We start from the raw sequence: 12,261 nt of genomic DNA, 5'->3' as shown, positions 1-12,261 counted from the left end.
AGCACAGCATCTACATACCCCCCGGAGTGATAAGCAGTGCTTTGCAAATACTGCTTGATTGGTGATTGGTTGAAGTCCCACCTTCTTCAAGATGGTGGGCACTGAAAAATGTGTTGCACCTCCCCTCTAAAACCTGAGGGGATGAGTTGGTAGAGGAGGACACACCTCCTATTCTAACTTGACCTTCCCACCTGTCTTCCATCCAAAAGGAGTTTGGTCGCGTTTCAAAGGTGACACGGACTTTGAAGCTTTCCTGACTGTGGTGGGGTTTGAACACCTCCGCAGAGGATAGGCTTTGTTCTCGGCCTCTGAGCGTGTTGGCGCTCATTGCATGAGATCATAACTCTGTCTAGTGCTGGTAGGCTAGCTCCGACCAGTCGATGACAACACTAAGGGTTGGTAGGTTTCAGGGGACCCCTCTAAGAGGTCATCCTCTGCGGGCAATTATTAATAAATCTGACACTGGAATCAGTGCAGGTTTATTAAGACGAGATGTTTGGTACTAAACATCCCATAGCACAGTGAAGCCATCATGGAGCTGGAGAACTTGTAATGATGAGTGTCCAGCCCGTGTACTCCTTATGGCTTCCCTGTTCACTTACAATATCCACAAATCAGGATGGATACTACAGGGCATATCTGTCCTCACAGGAAATATAGTGCACCTTGCCATGGGACTATAAGGCCATATAAAGGTGGTGGCTTACCTATATCCCATGCATTGTCTGTGGGATTGGCACACAGGGATGTGTGCTATGTCACCTCTTCAATTTTGCCTGCACCAGGGCACCCAGTCTGCAGTGGCAGCCTGCATGGCCTTGGTGAGGAGACCATAGGGTAACACCATTTGTACTGCTACCCTTGGGGTCCCTATTTAATGCTAATGCCCTAGGTACCAGGAGCACCATTTACTATTGACTTATAAAGGGTACTGAAGTTATGCTAATTGGAAAACAAAAGGTACAGTTTATGGAAAGAGCTTCTGGCACAGGGGACCTGGTTGGCAGGGACACTGTGCACTACCATTCGAAATTACATTATTTTCCAGGCAAAAAGGGAGGGCTAACCATGTCCAAAAGAGGCACTCTCCTACATGACCCCCCCAAACGAAAGAAGATGAGACTAACCTTCCCCTACAGAGTCTTCATTGTCTAAGTGGAAGAACTTGGAAAGACCATCTGCCTTGGCATGGGCAGTCCCAGGTCTGTGTGCCACTTCAAAGTCTATTACCTGTAGGGATATGGACCACCTTAGTAGTTTGGGAGTTTCAACTTTCATTTGCATTAATCATCTGAGAGGCCTGTGGTCGGTTTGAACAAGGAAGTGAGAGACAAACAGATATAGCCTCAGCTTCTTCAGGGACCAGACCACAGCAAAGACCTCCTTCTAAATTGCACTCCAATGCTGTTCCCTGGGGAATAGCCTTCTACTGATGAAAGTCAGTGGCCGGTCCTGACCATTGCCATTTATGTCGGATAGGATCACTCCTATTCCATGCTCACAGGCATCTGTCTGCACAATGAATTGCTTGGCATGATCTGGAACTTTCAGAACAGGTGCAGAGCACAATGCTTCCTTCAGACTGTCAAAAGCCTTGTGACAGCTCACTGCCCAGCACACAATTTTGGGCATTCTTTTGAAGGTCAGTTCTGTGAGTGGTGTCACAATGGTGCCATAGTTCTTCACAAACCTTCAGTAGTTCCCAGTAAAGCCCAGGAAGGCTCTGATTTGAATCTGGGTCATTGGAGCCACCCAGTCCAGAATGGTCTGCATTGTGGGCTGCACTGATTGAACTTGGCCTCCCCAATGGGAAACAACCTTTACAACGCAACTTTTACATCGCACTACCATTACAACAAAGTTATTACATCGCAGCATCCTTTACGTCGCATGCCACTACAACGCAGGCATTATATCGCATGTCACTACAACACATACCATTACAACCCATGTCACTACAACGCAGGCATTACATCGCAAGACATTACAACGCATACCATTACAACGCATAGTACCCTTACACTATCCAACACTCACCCTACTGTTGCACTCACTGGAGTTAGAATAGTAATTTTACCCCTACACTATCCAACACTTACCCTACTGTTGCACTCACTGGAGATAGAATAGCAATTATTACCCCTAAACTATCCAACACTTACCTAAAATGCGATGTAATGGTTTGCAGTGTTATTGTATGCGTTGTAAATGTATAAGGCGATGTAATGGAATGCGTTGTGAAGGTAGTTTCTAAAAATGCGTTGTAGTGACATGCGATGTAAAATCCTGCGATGTAAAGGATGTTGCCATGTAAAAAATGCGTTGTAAAGGCATGCGTTGTAAAAGTATGCGTTGTAACATCATACAACCCCACCAATAAGGTGGCCCATGTATACAACATTCCCGTGCCCTATCTGGCAGTTGATTGCCTTGACAGTGAGGCATGCATTTCTCAGAGCCTCTAGTACTTTCTCAAGGTGAATCAGGTGATCCTGCCAGGTGGAGCCAAAGACAGAAATATAATCTAGATAAGCTTCACTATAGGATTCCAATCCAGCAAGGACTTTGTTCACTAACATTTGAAAAGTGTCTGTTGCATTTTTCAGTCTAAAAGGCATCACAGTAAATTGATAATGCCAGTCTGAAGTTGAAAATGCAGATCTTTCCTTTGCTCCTGGAGTCAAACCTGTATCCTGATGTGAGATCAAAGGTACTCAGATACTTGGCTGCTCCCAAACTGTCATTCAGCCCTAGGAATTGGGTGTGCATGGATTTTGGTCACAGCATTGAGGCCCCCAAAGTCCACACAGAACCTCATCTCTTTTTTACCACCCTGGGTCTGAGGCTTGGGAACTAACACTACTGGTCTGGCCCAGGGGCTCTCAGATGGCTCTATGACTCCCAATTCCAGCATCTTGCTTACTTCAGCCTTGGTGCTCTCTTTCACATGATCAGACTGCTTGTATATTTTATTTTTGATGCATTGGCTTTCACCGGTGTCCACATCATAAGTACACTATCTAGTCTGACAAGGGGTCAAAGAAGAGCTCAGCAAACTGATTAAGGACTTGCCTACAATCGGTCTGCTGTTGGACAGTTAGGGTGTCTGACAAGACCACTCCTTCCACTGGCCCATCTTTTAGATTCTTGGACAGGAGGTCAGGGAGAGGTTCACTCTCTGTTTCTTGATGGTCATCTGTAACCATGAGCATGGTCACATCTGTGCCTTAATATTCGGGTTTAAGGTGATTCACATTGATGACCCTTTTGGAGTTCCTGCTAGAGCTAAGGTCCACCAGAGAGGTGACCTCCCCTTTTCTTTCTAGGATATGGTAGGGCCCGCTCCCCCTATCTTGGAAATCCCTAGGAGCCACTGGCTCCAAAACCTATACCTTCTGCCCTGGTTGGAACTCAACCATAGCAGCCTTTGGGTTGTACCATTGCTTATGGAGCCCCTGGCTGGCTGGTCTGCAAGGATTTTATTTGCTTTCCCCATGTATTCAGCCATCCTGGAGCGGCAGCCAATCACATAGCACACTATATCTTGTTTGGGTTCAACACGAGATTTCTTCCATACCTCCTTTACAAGGCACAATGGTCCCCAAAAGAATGACCATACAGAAGGTCAAAGCGTTAGAACCCCACTCACTTCTGTGGCACTTCACTGTAGGCGAAGAACAGGCATGTAAGTATTCTGAGTTTTTCAGGGAGCCCACCAATCATACCTTTCATGGTTTTGTTGAATCTTCCAACAAGCCCATTACACTGAGGATGGCACCAGTAGGTCAATCCACACTCTTTTCACATGCGTTTCAGGTAGGCAGACATGAAGATTGTACCTCTGTTTGACACCATTTCTCTGGCAAATCCCAACCTGGTAAAGATACCAATGAGGACCCTAACCACTTCAGGGTCAGTGTTAGTCCTAAGGGGAATAACTTCAGGAAACCTGGTGGCATGATCCACTACCAGCAGGATGTATCTGTTTCCTGGTGCTATAGGAGAGTCAAAGAGACCAACAACGTTAATCCCTCTCTCTCAAAGGGAACCCACTGGAAGTGGTATTAAGGGGGCCTTTGGGTTGACACCTGTCTTGCCACTGGCTTGACAGGTGGCACAAGAGTTGGAAAACTCCTTCACCTTCTGGCACATCCCTGGCCAGTCGAAGCGGCTAACCAGCCTACTCCAAGTTTTGTCTGACCAAGTTGTCCAGATAGGGGGATGTTATGGGGCTAAGTGATAAGGAATTCCCTAAATGCCTGAGGCACAACCACTCTCCAAGTGGCACCATGTTTTGGGTCTCTGGCCTAAGTTCAAGGGATCCTCTCCTCCCAATAGGTCCTGTGGGAACCACTGACATCAGCACCTTCCTGTGCAGCAGCATGCTGTCATAGGCTTTCAAGAGTGGGTCAGATCCACTGCCCCATGGCACAGATCTTCTCTAGAGGGTCCACGTGGGCCAAAAGCTCAGCCTGGTAAGGGTACAACTCCTGAGGCTCAGTTCCCTCTGGTGCTGACTCTTCTTCCTCCTGGGCATTAGGGTCTGGTGTCTGACTTGCAGCTGGTTCCCCAGTCTACCTGCATTTTCTCTTGGAAGGTTGGGCCATTCACCCAGTGTCCAGCGCCTCTTTTTCGCCGTGGGCTCTGCTCTTTGCTCTGGTTTTCACACACACCCAGGGTGGGATTCCAAATATTTCTCCATGGATTGTCAGTTCTGTCTCAGCCCAGGCTGAGGACTCCAAAATATTGCCAAGCTAACAATCAACTGGAATGGACGAAGACACTGCTACCTCTTTTTGGCCAGCAACCCCTCCCCAGACAAAGGACACCATTGCAATGGGATGGATTTTTGTCACATTGTCAGCATTGATGACTGAATAGGTCCTTCCAGGCAGATACTATTTGGAGGACACCAGTTGCTCTGTCACCATAGTGACACTAGCACGAGTGTCTCACAATGCCTCCTTTCTAACCCCTTTAATGACTGGATGTTGTATGTATTTTTGCATGTTAGTGGGCCACACAACTTGGTGGCTAAATCCACATCCACTACTAGAGTTGTCTCAGTGAGCTCCCTGGCATGGCCAGTGCTCTCCTGAGATCCCATCTGGAGATTGGCAACTGCATTTACAGCAGGTGGGCTGGAGGAATTTTTTTATTTCTACAGCCAGAGTCTCCAGTTCAGTGCCTGTGGTTCTACAGTTCCAAGCCTTCTTGGGATCCCAGTTCTTCCCCTGGTATCCACCCTTTGGCTGTGAAGAGTAGGGTTTTGGGGGCCTGAAGAGGACTCTTTGTTTTTACAGTTACCCTCTTTGCCTTGGGTGGGCATTTTTGCCTCTCTCTTTTGGTCTGCACCACCAGTGGTAGTTTTGGTCAACCTTGTTTTGACCCAGGAGTCTACCTTCTTCCCCAACTCTTGAGGAGATAGTGGACCTAGGTCTACCAGGAATTGATGTAACTTCTCTTGGTAACAATTACTTAACAGATGCTCCTTCATTATCAAACTATAAAGCTCTTCAAAGTCATGCACATAATTTCCTGCTAACCAACCTCCTAGTGATTTTACTGAGTAGTCTACAAAATCTGCCCAGGTCTGGCTTTCAGTTTTTCCAGCTTCCCTGAACCGAATTATATATCATCACCCTCAAAGAATTTTGGGAGACTCCCTTTTGGAATTTTAGAGTTAAAAGATTTATCTTTCTCCCTAGTTTTTATTGTGCTGCCACCAAAGATGCCCAACTCTGTTCTCTCTTTCTCTATAGCTAGGATTTAAACTTCTATATGTAACCTCCTGGATAGTCTTTCCAGGGCAAGCTCTTCATCTGGAAGTGCTGCTCTGTCTTGGGGTGCTGTATCATCACTACCACTATCAGTATTCTGATCTTCTGCAAGATCAGAGCCATCCTCTGGATGTTGTTTGTCATACGCCCCTGGAACTGTGCTTTGGTAGGGAATGATTCAGTCTTAAGGCCATATGTTTAACACAGACCTTTAAGCTGTCTCATTGGTAGAGACAGGTAAGGTGTGAGATTGAGCTCCTCCAACTGTACCAGCTCTTCAAAAGTGTTGCCTCTGTGCTCATTGTGTTTTACTAAGTCGGGATCCTTTTTGGAAAGAATAAAATATCCGAACCACACTGGTCTAACTCCAGTAAGATTTGGACTTTTAAAACAGTTGTACTAAAAGGGACCTAACCAGTGCCCTAACAATTGTCTCAAAATTTGGGAAATTAGTCATTTTGCAAAATACAAATTAATTAAAGGCAATTTGTGACTTCACTCGTGTGATCACAGTATTGTCTGAATGGTTCAGCAAATAAAAGTCGCAGAACCCACCGCTAATACACCGATGTAGGAAACCCACATCTCTATGTAGTGCACCACAATGGGGTACACTGTGCAGAGAGGTCAAGGAGACTGCTATTGATTTACAGAGGCAAAAGTAGATAACACTAACGCTCTATTTTTGTGGTTGTGTGGGCGAGAAGTTAGGCTTGTCAGAGGGTAGTGCTAAGTATTGTTGTACACACCAAGGCAATGAATGAGGCACACACTCAATGAATGAAGTCAAGACTGAATTTGAAAAATAGAACTCTTTTTATATACATATTTAGACCAAGAACTTCAGGTACCAGGTAAATATTTTTCACAGTGCAATAAACCACAAAAAAAATTAATAATCATGGTTGTGTGCAATTACGCACAATGCATTTCCTATTGAAGGAAAAAAGGCAAGTAGAATAAGCAATGCAATACAGTTGTTGTGTGGTTACCCTTTTGGAAATCTAAACGTTCGGGCCAAGGTCCAAAGTGCCATGGCCAATTTCTCGGGAACTTCCCGGGTTTCTCGGGGAACAAGATAAACAGGTACTTTGCACCCTACAAAGCCAGTGGGCCACCTGCAAAGGCAAAGCAAAGAGGGACTTGCAGGCAAGTTCGAGGGCTCTCAAGGGAGATTAAGGGTTGCAAGGGTTCTGGGGCCTTAGGAGCGCAGCTGATTTGGAAATGCCTTGACCGGGAATTCTGGGTGCAGTCAAAACATGCAGTTGGGCAAATATACCCAAGGGTGAATCTTGCGGTCAGGGGCTGGCACCTTGGAGCAATAATTCTGGAGCTGCTGGGCCACTGCTGAGGTGGGTCTACTCAGTGCATTAGTGGAGGAGCCACCATTACACCTCACTGATTTTTGTTAAATCTGGATAACGCAGTTTTATTAGCTCATACCACCAGAGCTCAGCGTTCACTGATTCATTCATTTGTGGAATTTATGGGCTCTCTTGATCTGCTAACCAATTATTCTAAATCTTTTGTTATGGCGTGTGGACCGAAGAGCATACCACTTACAGGCATTGTGGTTGGAACAAACCGTCTACTAAGCACAAGCACTTTTTCATATTGGGGGGGATTTTTAGTTCTACTGGCACATGAACACCTAACATAGTAGAGCGCATGGCTATGTTATCCAGGGCTGTTAGTTCCCTCTTCAGTCTTCCTTCTCCACTGGGAAGACGGTCTGTGGTGCCTATGTTACAAATGTATTCCTCACAATGTGTACCGGTGATTGTATGGGGTTGGAGTGAGGGCATCAGGGACACATCCAGTTGTCCAGGAGGAGGAAAATAGGGGCATATTATCAAGACAGGCGTTAAAATTATCGCAGCTTTAGCGGCAGCATACTGCTGCTAAAACGGCGATAATGGGCCTGATAATATGCTCTATGGAATTCCAATTGAAGCCAATGTTAGATGTCCTTCAATCAATCAATCAATCAAGACATTTGTAGAGCGCGCTTCTCACCCGTAGGGGTCTCAAGGCGCTGGGGGAGGGGAGGGGCTGCCGCTACGGCTCGAAGAGCCAGGTCTTGTGGTGTTTCCTGAAAGTGAGGTGGTCCTGAGTCGTAGGTGGGCGGGGAGGGAGTTCCATGTCTTGGCCACCAGGTAGGATAATGATCTTCCTCCGGCGGTGGTTCTGCAGATCCGTGGGATGGTGGCGAGGGCGAGGCTGGTGGAGCGAAGTTTGCGTGTAGAACATGAGGCGGTTGTTGAGGTATTCGGGACCAATGTCGTGGAGCGCTTTGTGTGCATGGGTGAGGAGCCTGAACGGGGAAACAACCTTTACAACGCAACTTTTACAACGCACTACCATTACAACTAAACTTTTACAACGCAAAAACTTTGACAATGCATACCATTACAACGCATGTTTTTACAACGCAAGTACTTTTGCTGATGGGAGTCGGTGGCTGGGGGCGGGGTCTGGGCGCCGAAGCTGTCGTGGATATCGGCGATCTTGCGGTGAAAGAACGCGGCGAGGGAGTCGCAGAGGTCTTGCGATGGTGTGATGTTGTTGCTGCTGGCGCTGGGATTGGAGAGCTCTTTTACGATGCTGAAGAGTTCCTTGCTGTTGTGTGTGTTGTTGTCCAGTCGTTCTTTGAACAATGTCTTTTTGGTGGTGCGTATCAGCTGGTGAAGTTTGCGGGTGGCGTTTTTGAGGGCTGTCATGTTTTCTGTCATCTGTTTGCGGCGCCAGGTTTTCTCGAGGGTTCGGCAGGATTTCTTCGATTCTTTGAAGTCGTCGGTGAACCATGTTGTTTTACGGTTGCCAGGCTTGCCTGGAGGGTTCTTCAGTGGTGCAAGGGCGTCGGCGCTGTTGACGAACCACTGTGTGAGGTTGCGGGCTGCGATGTTGGTGTCCGTAGTGTTGATTGGTGGGTTCTGGCTCAGAGATGAGGTTAGCTGGTCTGCGGTGACTTTGCTCCAGCATCTACGGGGGATCTGTTGCGGGCGGTGGTGGGATGTGGTCTTCTTAAAGGTGAAGAGGATGCAGCTGTGGTTGGTCTAGTGTAGACCGGTGTAGTGGCTGAAGGCAAAGTGGCTGCTGGCAGAGAAGATGCGGTCGAGCGTGTGGCCGGCGTAGTGGGTAGCTTCCGAGGACCGGTTTCTGGCATTCCAGCCGTCTTCAGCCCGGCTTGCTTGAATCCAGTGGCAAAGTGAGCAAGGGACTCACGTCTGAGCATACCCTGCCACACTTATGGCGGCCAAAAGCGGTACGAAAAGGGGTCCTCGGAAGCTTGTTTCCGGTCCAGGGAAGACATGGCTTGGCAGTTCGGGCTGCACTGTTCCCATGAGGCACAGGGTCAGACTGATTTGCATATAGCCATGTCTGAACTGGGGTGGCAGAGTGGGCTAAAGAACGGTGATGGATTAAACCCAGATCTTTTGACTGGGTGTGAGTGTTTGATTGATTCAGATGCTCCGTCCATCACCACTCCCTTTTGTACCGCGGTTGTGTCGAGGAGGTCCCAGAGTTCGAAGGTGTGCTTGTGGACGGAGCGGGTGTTGAGCAGGATGCACTTGAGGTGGTTGTTGTTGTTGCCTGGTCCGGGTGGTGTTGTGCGGGTTCGGACGCAGGTGAATTTGCAGGTTTGGCAGGAGAAGGGTCCGTGGGTGCGCTTCAGAGTGGCTTGGTAGCAGGTGGATGGTCGGCCGGTGTTGAGTGCGTGGAGGGTGGTGGAGTCGTACTTCCGCCGGGTTACTTGGTTTTGGCGGCGGGGGCCAGGGGTTCTGGCGCTGGGCGAGGTCCAGGCACGGACGGGCGCAGACGGGCTTGCCTTTGGCGTGCCTTCAGCACGCCAGCGGCGCGTCCGCTGCGCGGCCTCCACTTGAGGGGCTGAGGGAGGGAGGAGCAGCTGGGAGGCGGGAGCGGGCGGCGAATGGGGCACCAGGGGGGCGGGGCCGCAGGGGAGGCTCTGGCGGGAAGCGCGAGGGAGGGGAGCGGGAGGGGGGTGGTACAGAAAGGAAAAACAGGGGACAGGGGGCGAGAGGGCACAAGGGCATGAGAGGGGGCAAAGAAAATAGCAACAGAACAGTAAAAACAATCGCAAGACAAAACAACAACAGAACAGAAGTCACAAAGGCAAAACAATCGGAAAACCGAGGAGAGCAGCCCAGGACGGACTCAGGCGGCGATCCTGGTCACAGCGGGTGGCGGCAGCGGGACAACGGCACAGGAGGACCGTGTGGCGGCTGAGGGGGGCGACCTACCTGGTGGCAGGGTCAAGGGTCGATCCCTTCATCACCGCGCGGCCTCCATTTGAGGGGCTGAGGGAGGGAGGAGCAGCTGGGAGGTGGGTTGGCGAATGGGGCACCAGGGGGGCGGGTCCGCAGGGGAGGCAGCGGCAGGAAGCACGAGGGAGGGGAGCGGGAGGGGGGGTGGTAGAGAAAGGAAAAACAGGGGGCGGGGGGAGAGGGCACAAGGGCACGAGAGGGGGGCAAAGAAAATAGAAACAGAACAGTAAAAACAATCACAAGACACGGGGAGGAGCTTCGCGGGCATCTAAGATGGTCGTGTGAGCAGAGGGCTCCCGAGACCCGCGCCACCCTCCGCACATATCCTTTCTACATCCTGATTCCGACGACGGGCTTTTGACGACGAACTCTTGCTGATCTTGACGAACTTTTCAGCATTCTGATCGGACATTGGGGTCCACTTTTGTGTCGTCTTGAACTTCCCGAGTCCGGACTGGGGTCTTGGTTAACTTCGCCAGCCGTGGAGTAGTTGAACAACATCGGCCGCAGGAGCCTCCCTCTGGGGGCTCCCCCTCTTAACTTTCGGTTTCGGTTTCCTACTCCCGGCGTGGATCGGCCGTAACATCGTCTGGATTTTCCCTGATCCTGCCCATCAGTCAGCACCGTGTGCATACCCCGGCCTCTCGTTTGTCCTCAAGCACTACTGAGGTTCATGTTGATTTTGGTCAGTTTCACTGTTTTCAACTACGTCTCGGTCGGCCATTTTTACCAGGTCACGCGGACCCCTCCGGGGCCCGTTCTCCAGTATGGCCAATTCGGACCCGGAGCGACGAAAAGGTAAAACTCCCCACCGGGGGGGGCAGACCCAGACCAACATCATGGATCACTACTCCAATGTGAAGGGGTCCCCCGGCGGAGTTGGCCGCAAACCCGATGACTCTAAGGCTACCTCTGGTGCGGTGCCCGGCCTATCGCTGCAGGACGTGATGAGTGCTATCACTAACATGGAGGCCGCCATGGGGAAGCAGTATGAGGCTCTTGCCTCCAAGATTGACACGGTGGCACTGGATGTTACTCTGATAAGGGCTGATCTGGCCAAGACCAACGAAAGGGTCAGGGAATTGGACATTAAGACCTCCAGCCTGATCACTGATGTCACGGACGTTCAGACTGAGATTGGGAACCTGCGCTCTTCTCGAGACGCGTTGGCCCGACGCCTGGAAGACTATGAAAATAGGTCCCGCCGCAACAACGTCCGCATTATTGGGGTCCCTGAAAACCCTGAGGCCTTGGCGACCGACCTCCTGTGGAAGATCTGGTCTCCAACTATCTTGCTCCCTCTGGACTTACGAAATTCTTTGCGGTTGAGCGTGCACATCGAATACCTGGCGGTAAGCTCCAGCCGGGCGCCCCCCCCCGAGACCCATAATTGCTCGCCTGTTCCATTTTAGGGACAGGGATGTTATTCTGCAGGCATCTCGAGACAAGGGCCCGGTGACTTTCGAAAATGCCACCGTGCACTTCTACCCGGATTTTTCTCCTCAAGTCCAGAGGCAAAGAATGGGATTCCAGGGGGTCAAGAGGCGACTCCGAGACCTGGGCCTCAAATATGCAATGCTGTTTCCCACCAGACTCCATATCGAGCATGGTGAACGAACGTTCTTTTTTGATCGTCCGGATTGTGTCAGTGACTGGCTGGACTCATTGCCTTAAAGGGACGATTTCACGGAGCACCCCGGCGGCGCCGAGTTTGACATGCATCAGCAGGAATGACCGGTGGATCCCGATGTCTGAACTTTCCGACCCCTCCAGCTGAGTTCGGACAATGCTTCTTATTATTGTTTTGGGTGGCGGGGCAAAGGGGTCTTTTCCTCCTCTGGGGGTCTTTGTGTAGATTAGTTTCTTCTTGGGGCGACAGGCACACTGCAAGTTGGGGTGGATTTCAAGTCTAACGCAGGGGTGCAGGGTGGGGGGAGTTGTAACGGGTTTCAAGTTCTGGGGGGTGGGGGGTATTGTGTGGGATTGTTTTTATTCACAAGGCTTTCAAATGTTTTTCTTTAATCCTTTCGGTCTACTGGTGTCGTATGTGGGGCGCTCTGCCTCTTCTGGGGGATGGGGGGCAGTGAGTTGAGACTGCTGTCGTGGAATGTTAACGGGTTGGGAGACAGAATAAAGCGAGGGGTGGTGCTGCAGTACCTCAAGCGCCATTCGCCCGATGTAGTTCTCCTGCAGGA

The 12,261-nt window shown here is 50.0% G+C and overlaps 1 pseudogene; it reads right to left on the bottom strand.

Annotated features, from left to right (window-relative positions):
- Positions 1-3,212, bottom strand: part of LOC144773746 (tricarboxylate transport protein A, mitochondrial pseudogene) — an 83,731-nt pseudogene extending 80,519 nt beyond the window's left edge.
- Between the last annotated feature and the right edge of the window lie 9,049 nt (positions 3,213-12,261).

The sequence above is a fragment of the Lissotriton helveticus genome, chromosome 8 (assembly GCF_964261635.1).
Source record: "Lissotriton helveticus chromosome 8, aLisHel1.1, whole genome shotgun sequence".
Classification (NCBI taxonomy): domain Eukaryota; kingdom Metazoa; phylum Chordata; class Amphibia; order Caudata; family Salamandridae; genus Lissotriton; species Lissotriton helveticus.
The sequence above is the reverse complement of the archived record's forward strand: the minus strand, read 5'-3'. Positions and strand labels throughout refer to the sequence as shown.